We start from the raw sequence: 15,025 nt of genomic DNA, 5'->3' as shown, positions 1-15,025 counted from the left end.
AGGCACAACCTCTGAAATGAGGTTCTAAGAACACCATGGTCGTATGATTTTGACGCTATGAGCTTGAGAATCGGGACTTGTGTCTTGAAACCTTGTTGTGCCTTTAAACATTGATTTTCATGTTTTGAAACTAGAGCTTTTGAGCCACATGCTCCAAAACGAGGTTCTAAAAGCACGATGTGCATCAAAATCACGTTTTGACACTACAGGCTCCAAAATAGGGACTTGCATCTTGAAACCTTGTTATGCCTCCAAACACAAATTTTGATTCTTCGAAACCGATGATTTTGAGGAATAAGCTCCAAAACAAGGTTCTAAGTGCACAATGTGCCTCAAAATCCAATGATTTTGACGCTACTAGCTCCAAAATCAGGACTTGCATCTTGAAACCTTGTTTTACCTCCAAACATCAATTTTGATGCTCCAAAACTGGGGCTTTTGAGGCAAAATTTCTAAAACAAGGTTCTAAGAGCACAATGTGCATCAAAATTGAATTTTGATATTATTGGCTCTAGAATGGGGGCTTGTATCTTGAAACCTTGTTGTGCCTCAAAACACTGATTCTGATGCTCCGAAACCGAGGCTTTCAAGGCACAAGCTTCGAAATGAGGTTCTAAGAGCACGATGTGCACCAAAATCAGATTTTGACGCTACTGACTCTAGAATCAGGACTCGCATCTTGAAACCTTGTTGTGCCTTTAAACATTGATTTTGATGCTCTAAAATTGGGTCTTTCGAGGTACAAGCTCCAAAATGAGATTCTAATAGAATGATGTGCGTCAAAACTGAATTTTGAAGCTATAGCCTCTGAAATAGGGACTTGCATCTTGAAACCTTGTTGTGCCTCCAAACATTGATTTTGATGCTCCAAAACTGGGTCTTTCGAGGCACAAGCTCCAAAATAAACTTCTAAGAGAATGATGTCCATCAAAATTCCATTTTGACTCTACAGGCTCCGGAATGGGGACTTGCTTCTTTAAACCTTGTTGTGCCTCCAAACACTGATTTGTATGTTCCAAAGTCAAGGCTTTCAAGGGACAAGCTTTGAAATGATGGTCTAAGAGTACGATGCACATCAAAATTGCGTTTTGACACTACCAACTCTGGAATTGTGACTTGTGTCTTGAAACCTTAATGTGCGTCCAAACACTAATTTTTATGCTCCAAAAATGAGGCTTTTGATGCACCACCTCCGTAATGAGGTTCTAAGAACACCATGTTTGTCAAAATCATGTTTTGACGCTATCAGCTTGAGAATCGGGACTTGAGTCTTGAAATCTTGTTGTGCCTTTAAACATTGATTTTGATGTTTTGAAACTGGAGCTTTCAAGCCACACGCTTCGAAACGAGGTTCTAAGAGCACGATGTGAATCAAAATTATGTTTTGACACTACAGGCTCTAGAATAGGGACTTGCGTAAGCTCCAAAACAAGGTTCTAAGAGCACGATGTGCATCAAAATCAAATTTTGATGCTACCGGCTCTAGAATCAGGACTTGCATCTTGAAACCTTGTTGTGCCTCCAAATATCGATTTTGATGCTCCAAAACCGAGGCTTTTGAATCACAATTTCTAAAACAGGGTTCTAAGAGTACAATGTGCATCAAAATTGAATTTTGATGCTACTGGCTCTAGAATCGGGGCTTGCATCTTGAAACGTTGTTGTTCCTGAAAACACTGATTTTGATGCACCGAAACTGGGGCTTTTAAGGCACAAGCTTCGAAATGAGGTTCTAAGAGCACGATGTGCGCCAAAATAAAATTTTGACACTATTGACTCTAGAATCGGGACTTGCATCTTGAAACCTTGTTCTGCCTCCAAACATTGATTTTGATGCTCCAAACTTTTGACGCTACAGGCTTCGGAATAGGGACTTGCTTCTTGAAACCTTGTTGTGCCTCCAAACATTGATTTTGATGTTCCAAAATCTGGCCTTTCAAGGCACAAGCTCCGAAATGAGGGTCTAAGAGCATGATGTAAATCAAAATTGCGTTTTGACGCTACCGACTTTGGAATTGGGACTGTGTCTTGAAACCTTGTTGTGCCTCCAAACACTAATTTTATGCTCCAAAAATGAGGCCTTTGAGGCACAACATTTGAAATGAGTTTGTAAGAACACCATGTTTGTCAAAATAATGTTTTGATGCTATCAGTTTGAGAATCAGGACTTGTGTCTTGAAACCTTGTTGTGGCCCTAAACATTGATTTTGATGTTTTGAAACTGGAGCTTTTGACCCACACGCTGTGAAACGAGGTTCTAAGAGCATGTGCATCAAAATCATGTTTTGACACTACAAGCTCCGAAATAGGGACTTGCGTCTTCAAAGCTTGTTGTGCCTCCAAACACCAATTTTGATGCTTTGAAACCGAAGATTTTGAGGCATAAGCTCCAAAACAAGGTACTAAGAGAACGATGTGCGTCAAAATTAAATTCTGTCGCTATCGGTTCCAGAATTAGGACTTCCATCTTGAAACCTTGTTGTGCCAGCAAACATCGATTTTGATGCTCCAAAACTGGGGCTTTTGAGGCACAATTTCTAAAATAGGGTTCTAAGAGCACAATGTGCATCAAAATTGAATTTTGATGCTACTGGTTCTAGAATCGGGGCTTGCATCTTGAAACCTTTTTTTGCCTCAAAACACTGATTTTGATGCTCCGAAATCAGGGCTTTTGAGGCACAAGCTTCGAAATGAAGTTCTAAGAACACGATGTGCACCAAATCAGATTTTGACGCTATTGACTCTAGAATCGAGACTTGCATCTTGAAACCTTGTTGTGCCTGAAAATTAGAGCTTTCAAGGCACAAGCTCCAAAATGAGGTTCTAAGTGCATGATGTACATTAAAATTGCGTTTTGACACTACCAACCTTAGAATTGGGATTTGTGTCTTGAAACCTTGTTGTGCCTCCAAAGACTAACTTTTATGCTACAGAAATGAGGCTTTTGAGGCACAACCTCCGAAATGGATCTAAGAACACCATGTTTGTCAAAATCATTTTTTGATGCTATCAGCTTGAGAATCGGGACTTGCGTCTTGAAACCTTGTTGTGCCTTTAAACATTGATTTTGATATTTTGAAACTGGAGCTTTCAAGCCAGACACTCCGAAACGAGGTTCTGAGAGCAAGATGTGCATCAAAATCACGTTTTGACACTACAGGATCCAGAATAGGGACTTGCATCTTGAAAGCTTGTTGTGCCTCCAAACACAAATTTTGATGCTACTGGCTCTAGAATCGGGTCTTGCATCTTAAAACCTTGTTGTGCCTCAAAACACTGATTTTGATGCTCCGAAACTGAGGCTTTCGAGGCACAAGCTTCGGAATGAGGTTCTAAAAGCATGATGTGCGGCAAAATCAGATTTTGACGCTATTGACTCTAGAATTGGTACTTGCATCAGATTTTGTGCGGCAAAATGAAATTTTGACGCTAAGGCTCTGGAATAGGGATTTCTTTCTTGAAACCTTGTTGTGCCTCAAAACATTGATTTTGATGTTCCAAAATCAGGGCTTTCAAGGCAGAAGCTCTGAAATGAGGTTCTAAGAGATGTACATAAAAATTGCGTTTTGACGCTACCGACTCTGGAAACCTTGTTGTGGCTCCAAACACTATTTTTTATACTCCAAATACAAGGCTTTTGAGGCAAATCCTCTGAAATGAGGTTCTAAGAACACCATGTTTGTCAAAATCATGTTTTGACGCTATCAACTCTAGAATTGGGACTTGCATTTTGACACTTTGTTTTGCCTACAAACATTGATTTTGGTGCTCCAAAACTGGGTCTTTCAAGGCACAAGCTCCGAATTGAACTTCTAAGAGAATGATGTGTGTCAAAATGCTCTGGAATACGGACTTGCTTCTTCAAACCTTGTTGTGCCTCAAAACATTGATTTTGATGTGCCAAAATCAAGGCTTTCAAGGCACAAGCTCTAAAATGAGGTTCTAAGAGCACGATGTACATCAAAATTGTGTTTTGACGCTACCCACTCTAGAATTGAGACTCGTGTCTTGAAACCTTGTTGCGCCTCCAAACACTAATTTATATGCTCCAAAAACAAGGCTTTTGAGGCACAACCTCCGAAATGAGATTCTAAGAAAACCATGTTTGTCAAAATAGTGTTTTGACGCTATCAGCTTGACAATCAAGACTTATGTCGTGAAACCTTGTTGTGCCTTTAAATATTGATTTTGATGTTTTGAAACTAGAGCTTTTGAGCCACACGCTTCGAAACAAGGTTCTAAGAGCATGATGTGCATCAAAATCATGTTTTGACACTACAGGCTTCGGAATAGGGACTTGCATCTTGAAAGCTTGTTGTTCCTCCAAACACCAATTTTGATGCTTCAAAACCAAAGATTTTGAGGCATAAGCTCCAAAATAAGGTTCTAAGAGCACGATGTGTGTCAAAATCAAATTTTGACGCTATCGGCTCTAGAATCAGGACTTGCATCTTTAAACCTTGTTTAGCCTCCAAACATCAATTTTGATGCTCCAAAATTGGGGATTTTGAGGCACAATTTCTAAAATAGGGTTTTAAGAGCACAATGTGCATCAATTTTGATGCTATTGGCACTAGAATCAAGCGTTGCATCTTGAAACCTTTTTATGCCTCAAAACACTAATTTTGATGCTCCGAAACTGTGGTTTTCGAGGCACAAATTTCAAAATGAGCTTCTAAGAGCACGATGTGCACCAAAACCAGGTTTAAAAGCTATTGGCTCTAGAATTGGGACTTGCATCTTGAAACCTTGTTGTGCCTCCAAACATTGATTTTGATGCTCCAAAACATGGTCTTTCAAGGTAGAAGCTTTGAAATGAGCTTCTAAGAGAATAATGTGCGTTTTGACGCTACCGCCTCTGGAATTGGGACTTGTGTCTTGAAACCTTGTTGTGCCTCCAAAAATCGATTTTGATGCTCCAAAACTGGGGCTTTTGAGGCACAATTTCTAAAACATGGTTCTAAGAGCACAATGATTTTGATGCTCCAAAACCAGGGCTTTCAAGGCACAAGCTTTGAAATGAGGTACTAAGAGAATGATGTGCGCCAAAATTAGATTTTGACGCTGTTGACTCTAGAATCGAGACTTGCATCTTGAAACCTTGTTGTGCCTCCAAACATTGATTTTGACGCTAAAAAACATTGAATAGGGACTTGCGTCTTGAAAGCTTGTTCTACCTCCAAACACCAATTTTGATACTTCAAAACCAAAGATTTTGAAGCATAAGCTCCAAAACAAGGTTCTAAGAGCACAATTTCTAAAACAGGGTTCTAAGAGCACAATTTGCATGAAAATTGAATTTTGATGCTACTGGCTCTAGAATCAGGGCTTGCATCTTGAAACCTTTTTGTGCGTCAAAATACTAATTTTGATGCTCTGAAACTAGGGCTTTCGAGGCACAAGCTTTGAAATGAGGTTTTAAGAGCACGATGTGTGCCAAAATCAGGTTTTGGTGCTATTGACTCTAGAATCAGGACTTGCATCTTGAAACCTTGTTGTGCCTCCAAACACTAATTTTTATGCTCCAAAAACAAGGCTTTTGAAGCACAACCTCTGAAATGAGGTTCTAAGAACACCATGTTTGTCAAAATCATGTTTTGACGCTATCAGCTTGAGAATCGAGACTTGTATCTTGAAACCTTGTTTTGCCTTTAAACATTGATTTTGAGGTTTTGAAACTGGAGCTTTCAAGCCACACGCTCTGAAATGAGGTTCTAAGAGCACGATGTGCTCCGAAATAGGGACTTGCATCTAGAAAGCTTGTTGTGCCCCAGAATAAGGACATGCATGTTGAAATCTTGTTGTGCCTCCAAACATCGATTTTGTTGCTAAAAAACTGGGGCTTTTACGGCACAATTTCTAAAACAAGGTTCTACGACCATAATATGCCTTTAAGGCTTTTAGCACAACCTTCAAAATAAGGTTCTAAGAACACCATGTTTGTCAAAATCGTGTTTTGACGCTATCAGCTTGAGAATCGGGACTTGTGTCTTGAAACCTTATTGTGCCTTTAAACATTGATTTTGATGTTTTCAAAATGGAGCTTTCAAGCCACACACTGCGAAACGAGGTTCTAAGACCACGATGTGTATCAAAATCACGTTTTGACACTACAGCCTCCGGAATAGGGACTTGTATCTTGAAAGCTTGTTGTGCCTCCAAACACCAATTTTGATGCTTCAAAACCGAAGATTTTGAGGGATAAGCTCCAAAATAAGGTTCTAAGAACACGATGTGCGTCAAAATCAAATTTTGACACTTCTGGCTCCTGAATCAGGACTTGTATCTTGAAACCTTGTTGTGCCTCCAAACATCGATTTTGTTGCTCCAACACTATGGCTTTTGAGATAGAATTTATAAAATAGGGTTCTAAGAGCACAATGTGCATCAAAATTGAATTTTGATGCTACGGGCTCTAGAATCGGGGCTTGCATCTTGAAATCTTGTTAGGCCTCAAAACACTGATTTTGATGCTTCGAAACCAGGGCTTTCGAGGCACAAGCTTCAAAATGAGGTTCTAAGAGCATGATGTGCGCCAAATTTAGATTTTGATGCTATTGACTCTAGAATCAAGACTTGCATCTTGAAACCTTGTTGTGCCTCGAAACATTGATTTGGACGCTCCAAAAGTGGGTCTTTCGAGGCACAAGTTCCAAAATGAGTTTCTGAGAGAATGATGTGCGTTAAAATGGAATTTTGATGCTAGAGGCTTCGGAATAGGGACTTGCTTCTTGAGCCTCAAAAAATTGATTTTGATGTTCCAAAATCAGGGCTTTCAAGGCACAAGCTCCGAAATGAGGTTCTAAGAGCAGGATGTACATCAAAATTGCATTTTGATGCTACTGACTCTGGAATTGGGACTTGTGTCTTGAAACTTTGTTGTGCCTCCAAACAATAATTTTTATGCTCCAAAAATGAGACTTTTGAGGCACAACCTCCGAAATGAGGTTGTAAGAACACAATGTTTGTAAAAATCATGTTTTGACACTATCAGCTTGAGAATGGGGACTTGTGTCTTGAAACCTGGTTGTGCCTTTAAACATCGATTTTGATGTTTTGAAACTGGATCTTTCGAGCCACATGCTCCGAAATGAGGTTCTAAGAGTACGATGCGCATCAAAATCATGTTTTCACACTATAGGCTCGGGAATAGGGACTTACGTCTTGAAAGCTTGTTGTGCCTCCAAACACCAATTTTGATGCTTCAAAACTGAAGATTTTGAGGCATAAGCTTCAAAAAAAAGTTCTAAGACCACAATGTGTGTGAAAATCAAAATTTTGATGCTACTGGTTCCAGGATCAAGACTTGCATATCTAAACCTTTTTATGCCTCCAAACATCGATTTAGATCCTCCAAAACTGAGGCTTTTGAGGAACAATTTGTAAACCTTGTTGTGCCTCCAAACATTGATTTTGTTGCTCCAAACATGGGTCTTTTGAGGCAGAAGCTCCGAAATGAGCTTCTAAGAGAATGATGTGCGTCAAAATGGAATTTTGATGCTACAGGCTCCAGAATAGGGACTTGCTTCTTAAAACCTTCTTGTGCCTCAAAAGACTGATTTTGATATTCCAAAATCAGGGCTTCCAAGACACAAGTTTCGAAATGAGGTTCTAAAAGCACGATGGATATCAAAATTGAGTTTTGACACTACCGACTCTGGAATTGGGACTTGTGTCTTCAAACCTTGTTGTGTCTCCAAACATCGATTTTGATGCTCCAAAACTGGGGATTTTGAGACACAATTTCTAAAATATGGTTCTAAGAGAACAATGTGCATCAAAATTGAATTTTGATGCTGCTAGCTCTAGAATCAGGGCTTGCATCTTGAAACCTTGTTGTGCGTCAAAACACTGATTTTGACGCTCTGAAATAGGGTCTTTCGAGGCGCAGCTTCGAAATGAGGTTCTAAGAGCATGATGTGCGCCAAAATCAGATTTTCACACTATTGACTCTACAATCGGGACTTGCATCTTGAAACCTTGTTGTGCCTCCAAAAATTGATTTTGATGGTCGAAAACTGGGTCTTTTGAGGCACAAGCTCCGAAATGAGCTTCTAAGAGAAATATATGCACCAAAATGGAATTTTGAGGATACAAGCTCTGGAATAGGAACTTGCTTCTTTAAACCTTGTTGTGCCTCCAAATGCTGATTTTGATGTTCCAAAATCAGGACTTTCAAGGCACAAGCTCCGTAATGAGGTTCTAAGAGCACGATGTACATCAAAATTGCGTACTGACACTACCGACTCTGGAATTGGGACTTGTGCCTCCAAACACTAATTTTTATGCTCCAAAAACGAGGATTTTGAGGCACAACCTCCAAAATCAGGTTTTAAGAAAACCATGTTTCTCAAAATTGTGTTTTGACTCTATCAGCTTGAGAATCAAGACTTGTGTCTTGAAACCTTGTTGTGCCTTTAAACATTGATCTTGATGTTCTGAAACTGGAGCTTTAAAGCCACACGCTCCGAAACAAGGTTCTAGCAGCACCATGTGCATCAAAATAACGTTTTGACACTACCAGCTCCAGAATTGGGTTTTTCGAGGCACAAGCTCCGAATTGAGCTTCTAAGAGAATGATGTGCGTCAAAATGAAATTTTGATGCTATAGGCTCTGTAATACGGACTTGCTTCTTCAAACCTTGTTGTGCCTCAAAACATTGATTTTGATGTGCCAAAATCAAGGCTTTCAAGGCACAAGCTCTAAAATGAGGTTCTAAGAGCACGATGTACATCAAAATTAAATTTTGATGCTACCCACTCTAGAATTGAGACTCGTGTCTTGAAACCTTGTTGTGCCTCCAAACACTAATTTATATGCTCCAGAAACAAGGCTTTTGAGGCACAACCTCCGAAATGAGGTTCTAAGAAAACCATGTTTGTCAAAATAGTGTTTTGACGCTATCAGCTTGAGAATCGAGACTTATGTCGTGAAACCTTGTTGTGCCTTTAAACATTGATTTTGATGTTTTGAAACTAGAGCTTTTGAGCCACATGCTCTGAAACGAGGTTCTAAGAGCATGATGTGCATCAAAATCACGTTTTGACACTATAGGCTTCGAAATAGGGACTTGCGTCTTGAAAACTTGTTGTGCCTCGAAATATTGATTTTGACGCTACAAACACTGAGTTTTGACGCTCCAAAATAGGGACTTGCTTCTTGAAACTTTTTTGTGCCTCCAAACACTGATTTGTATGTTCAGAAATCAGGGCTTTCAAGGCACAAGCTCCAAAATGAGGTTCTAAGAGTAGGATGTACAACAAAATAGCATTTTGATGCTACCGACTCTGGAATTGGGACTTGTGTCTTGAAACCTTGTCGTGCCCCCAGAAACTAATTTTTATGCTCCAAAAACAAGGCTTGCATCTTGAAACCTTGTTTTGCCTCAAAAAACTGATTTTGATGCTCTGAAATCGGGCTTTCGAAGCACAAGCTTCGAAATGAGGTTCAAAGAGCACGATGTGTGCCAAAATCAGATTTTGACACTATTGACTCTAGAATCAAGACTTGCATCTTGAAACCTTGTTGTGACTCCTCCAAACATTGATTTTGATGCTCCAAAACTGGGTCTTTTGAGGTACAACCTTTGAAATGAGCCTCTAAGAGAATGATGTGCATCAAAATGGAATTTTGACGCTATAGGCTCCGGAATAGGGACTTGCTTCTTGAAACCTTGTTGTGCCTCCAAACACTGATTTTGATGTTTCAAAATCAGGGCTTTCAAGGCACAAGCTCCGAAATGAGGTTCTAAGAGCATGACGCTACCGACTCTAGAATTGGGACTTGAGTTTTGAAACCTTGTTGTGCCTCCAAACACTAATTTTTATGCTCCAAAAATGAGGCTTTTGAGGCACACCCTCTGAAATGAGGTTCTAAGAACACCATGTTTGTCAAAATTGTGTTTTGGTGCTATCAGCTTGAGAATCGTGACTTGTGTCTTGAAACCTTGTTGTGCCTTTAAACATTGATTTTGATGTTTTGAAACTGGAGCTTTCGAGCCACACGCTCCGAAACGAGGTTCTAAGAGCACGATGTGCATGAAAATTACGTTTTGACACTACAGGCTCCGAAATAGGGACTTGCATCTTGAAAGCTTGTTGTGCCTCCAAACACCAATTTTGATTCTTTGAAACCAAATATTCTGAGGCATAAGCTTGAAAACAAGGTTCTAAGAACACGATGTGCGCCAAAATTAAATTTTGACTCTACCAGTTCCAAAATCAGAACTTGCTTCTTCAAACCTTGTTGTGCATCCAAACATCGATTTTGATGCTCGAAAACTGGGGCTTTTGAGACACAATTTCTAACACAGGGTTCTATGAGCACAATGTGCATCAAAATAGATTTTTGATGCTACTGGCTCTAGAATCAGGGCTTGCATCTTGAAACCTTGTTTTGCCTCAAAACACTGATTTTGTTGCTCCGAAATCGGGGCTTTCAAGGAATAAGCTTTGAAATGAGGTTGTAAGAGCACGATGTGCGCCAAAATCAGATTTTGACGCTATTGACTCTAGAATCGGGACTTGCATCTTGATACCTCTTTGTGCCAACAAACATTGATCTTGATGCTCTAAAACTGGGTCTTTCCAGGCACAATCTCTGAAATGAGCTTCTAAGAGAATGATATGCGTCAAAATGGAATTTTGCCACTGCAGGCTCTAGAATAGGGACTTTCTTCTTGAAACCTTGTTGTGTGTGCAAACACTGATTTTGATGTTCCAAAATCAGGGCTTTGAAGACACAAGCTCTGAAATGAGGTTCTAAGGGCATGATGTACATCAAAACTACGTTTTGACTCTACCGACTCTAGAATTAGGACTTGTGTCTTGAAACCTTGTTGTGCCTCCAAACACTAATTTTTATGCTCCAAAAATGAGGGTTTTGAGGCATAACCTCTGAAATGGGGTTCTAAGAACACCATGTTTGTTAAAGTCATGTTTTGACGCTATCAGCTTGAGAATCCGGACTTGTATCTCGAAACCTTGTTGTGCCTTTAAACATTGATTTTGATGTTTTGAAACTGGAGCTTTCAAGCCACACGCTGCGGAATGAGGTTCTAAGAGCATGATGTACATAAAAATAATGTTTTGACACTACAGGCTCCGGAATAAAGACTTGCGTCTTCAAAGCTTGTTGTGCCTCCAAACACCAATTTTGATGCTTCGAAACCGAAGATTTTAAGACATAAGCTCCAAAAATAGGTTGTAAGAGAACGATGACACTACTGGCTCCACGATCAGGACTTGTATCTTGAAACCTTGTTGTGCCACCAAACATCGATTTTGATGCTCCAAAACTAGGGCTTTTGAGGCACAATTTCTAAAAAAGGCTTCTAACAACACAATGTGCATAAAAATTGCATTTTGATGCTACTAACAAATAGGGGCTTGCATCTTGAAACCTTGTTGTGCCTCAAAACACTGATTTTGATGCTCGGAAATCAGGGCTTTCGAGGCACAAGCTTCAAAATGACGTTCCAAGCGCATGATGTGCACCAAAATCAGATTTTGACGCTATTGACTTTAGAATCGGTACTTGCATCTTGAAACCTTGTTGTGCTTCCAAACATTGATTTTGTTGCTCCAAAACTGGGTCTTTCGAGGCACAAGCTAAGAGAATGATGTGCGTGAAAATGGAATTTTGAACCTACAGGCTCCGGAATACGGACTTGCTTCTTGAAACTTTGTTGTGCTTCCAAACACTGATTTTGATGTTCCAAAATCAGGGCTTTCAAGGCACAAGCTCCGAAATGAATTTCTAACAACACAATGTACATCAAAATTGCATTTTGATGCTACCAACTCTGTAATTGGGACTTGTGTCTTGAAATTTTTTTGTGGCTCCAAAGACTAATTTTTATGCTCCAAAAATGAGGCTTTTGAGGCACAACCTCTGAAATGAGGTTCTAAGAACACCATGTTTATCAAAATCGTGTTTTGACAATATCAGCTTGAGAATCGAGACTTCTATCTTGAAACCTTGTTGTGACTTTAAACATTGATTTTGACGTTTTGAAACTGGAGCTTTCGAGCCATACACTCTAAAACGAGGTTCTAAGAGCATGATGTGCATCAAAATCCAAACACAAATTTTGATGCCTTGAAACCAAAGATTTTGAGGAATAAGCTCCAAAATTAGTTTCTAAGAGCACAATGTGCATCATAATCAAATTTTGACCCTACCGGCTCCAAAATCAGGACTTGCATTTTGAAACCTTCTTCTGCCTCCAAACATCAATTTTGATGCTCCAAAACTGGAGCTTTTCACACACAATTTCTAAAACAGGGTTGTAAGAGCACAATGTGCATCAAAATTGAATTTTGATGCTACTGGCTCTAGAATCGGGGCTTGCATCTTGAAACCTTGTGCCTCAGAACACTGATTTTGATGCTCTGAAACTGGGGCTTTTGAGGCACAAGGTTCGAAATAAGGTTCTAAGAGCACGATGTGTGCCAAAATCAAATTTTGACGCTATTGACTCTAGAATCGCAACTTGCATATTTAAACCTTGTCGTGTCTCGAAACATTGATTTTTACGCTCCAAAATTGGGTCTTTCGAAGCACAAGCTCCGAAATGAGCTTCTAAGAGAATGATGTGCGTCAAAATCAAATTTTGATTCTATAGGCTCCAAAATAGGGACTTGCTTCTTTCAACCTTGTTGTGCCTCCAAACACTGATTTTGACTTTCCAAAATCCCCACAAGCTTTGAAATGAGGTTCTAAGAGCACGATGTACATCAAAATTGCATTTTTATGCTACCGACTCTGGAATTGGGACTTGGTTCTTGAAACGTTGTTGTGCCTCCAAACACTAATTTTTATGCTCCAAAAATGAGGATTTCGACGCACAACCTTGGAAATAAGGTTCTAAGAACACCATGTTTGTCAAAATCGTGTTTTGATGCTATTAGCTTGAGAATCAGGACTTGTGTCTTGAAACCTTGTTGTGCCTTTAAACATTGATTTTGATGTTTTGAAATTGGAGCTTTCGAGCTAGACGCTCGAAAACGAGGTTCTAAGAGCAAGATGTGCATCAAAATTACGTTTTGACACCACAGGCTCCGAAATAGGGACTTGCTTCTTGAAACTTTGTTGTGCTTCCAAACACTGATTTTGATGTTCCAATATGAGGGCTTTCAAGGCAAAAGCTCTGAAATGAGGTTCTCAGAGCATGATGTACATCAAAATTGCATTTTGACGCTACCAACTCTGGAATTGGGAGTTGTGTCTTGAAACCTTGTTGTGCCTCCAAACACTAATTTTTATGCTACAAAAATGAGTCTTTTGAGGCACAACCTCCAAAATGAGGTTCTAAGAACACCATGTTTCTCAAAATCGTGTTTTGACGCTATCAGCTTGAGAATTGGGACTTGTGTCTTGAAACCTTGTTGTGTCTTTAAACGTTGATTTTGATGTTTTGAAACTGGAGCTTTCGAGCCACACGCTCTGAAATGAGGTTCTAACAACATCACGTGCATCAAAATTACGTTTTCACACTATAGACTCTGGAATAGGACTTGCATCTTGAAACCTTGTTTTGCCTGAAACATCGATTTTGATGCTCCAAAACTGGGGCTTTTGAGGCACAATTTCTAAAATAGGGGTCAAAGAGCACAATGTCTACTGGCTCTAGAATCGGGGCTTCCATCTTGAAACCTTGTTGTGCCTCAAAACACTGATTTTGATGCTCTGAAACCAAGGATTTTGAGGCACAAGCTTCGAAATGAGGTTCTAAGAGCACGATGTGCGCCAAAATTAGATTTTGACGCAATTGTCTCTAGAATCGGGATTTGCATCTTGAAACCTTGTTGTGCCTCCAAACATTGATTTTGATGCTCCAAAATTGGGTCTTTTAAGGCACAAGATCCGAAATGAGCTTCTAAGAGAATGATGTGCGTCAAAATGGAATTTTGACGTTACAGGCTGGGGAATAGGGACTTTCTTCTTGAAACCTTGTTGTGCCTCCAAACACTGATTTTGATGTTCCAAAATCAGGGCTTTCAAGGCACAAGCTCCGAAAATAGGTTCTAACAACACGATTTACATCAAAGTTGGGTTTTGATGCTACCGACTCTAGAATTGGGACTTGTGTCTTGAAACCTTGTGGTGCCTCCAAACACTAATTTTTATGATCCAAAAATGAGGCTTTTGAGACACAACATCTGAAAGGAGCTTCTAAGAACACCATGTTTGTCAAAATCATGTTTTGACGCTATCAGCTTGAGAATCGAGACTTGTGTCTTGAAACCTTGTTGTGCCTTTAAACATTGATTTTGATGTTTTGAAACTGGAGCTTTAGAAACACACGCTCCAAAACAAGGTTCTAACAGCACCATGTGCATCAAAATCACTTTTTGACACTACAAGCTCCAGAATAGGGACTTGCTCTTGAAACCTTGTTGTGCCTCCAAACACCAATTTTGATGATTCGAAATAAAAAATTATGAGGCATAAGCTCCAAAACAAGGTTGTAAGAGCACGATGTGCGTCAAAATCAAATTTTGATGCTATTGGCTCCAGAATCAGCACTTGCATCTTGAAACCCTTTTTTGCCTCAGCTTTTGAGGAACAATCTCTAAAATAAGGTTCTAAGAGCACAATGTGCATCAAAATTGAATTTTGATGCTACTGGCTCTAGAATCGGGGCTTCCATTTTGAAACCCTGTTGTGCCTCAAAACACTTATTTTGATGATCCGAAACCAGGGCTTTTGAGCCACAAGCTTCGAAATGAGGTTCTAAGAACACGATGTGCACCAAAATTAGATTTTGACGCAATTGACTCTAGAATCAGGACTTGCATCTTGAAAACTTGTTGTGCCTCCAAACATTGATTTTGATGCTCCAAAACTGTCTTTCAAGGCTCAAGCTCCGAAATCAGCTTCTAAGAGAATGATGTGTGTCAAAATGAAATTTTCATGCTACAAGCTCCAGAATAGGGGCTTTCTTCTTGAAACCATGTTGTGCCTCCAAACACTGATTTTGATGTTCCAAAATCAGGGCTTTCAGGGCACAAGCTCCGGAAA

This window comes from Cryptomeria japonica, chromosome 8 (genome assembly GCF_030272615.1).
Source record: "Cryptomeria japonica chromosome 8, Sugi_1.0, whole genome shotgun sequence".
NCBI lineage: Eukaryota > Viridiplantae > Streptophyta > Pinopsida > Cupressales > Cupressaceae > Cryptomeria > Cryptomeria japonica.
Note: the sequence above shows the minus strand (reverse complement) of the source record.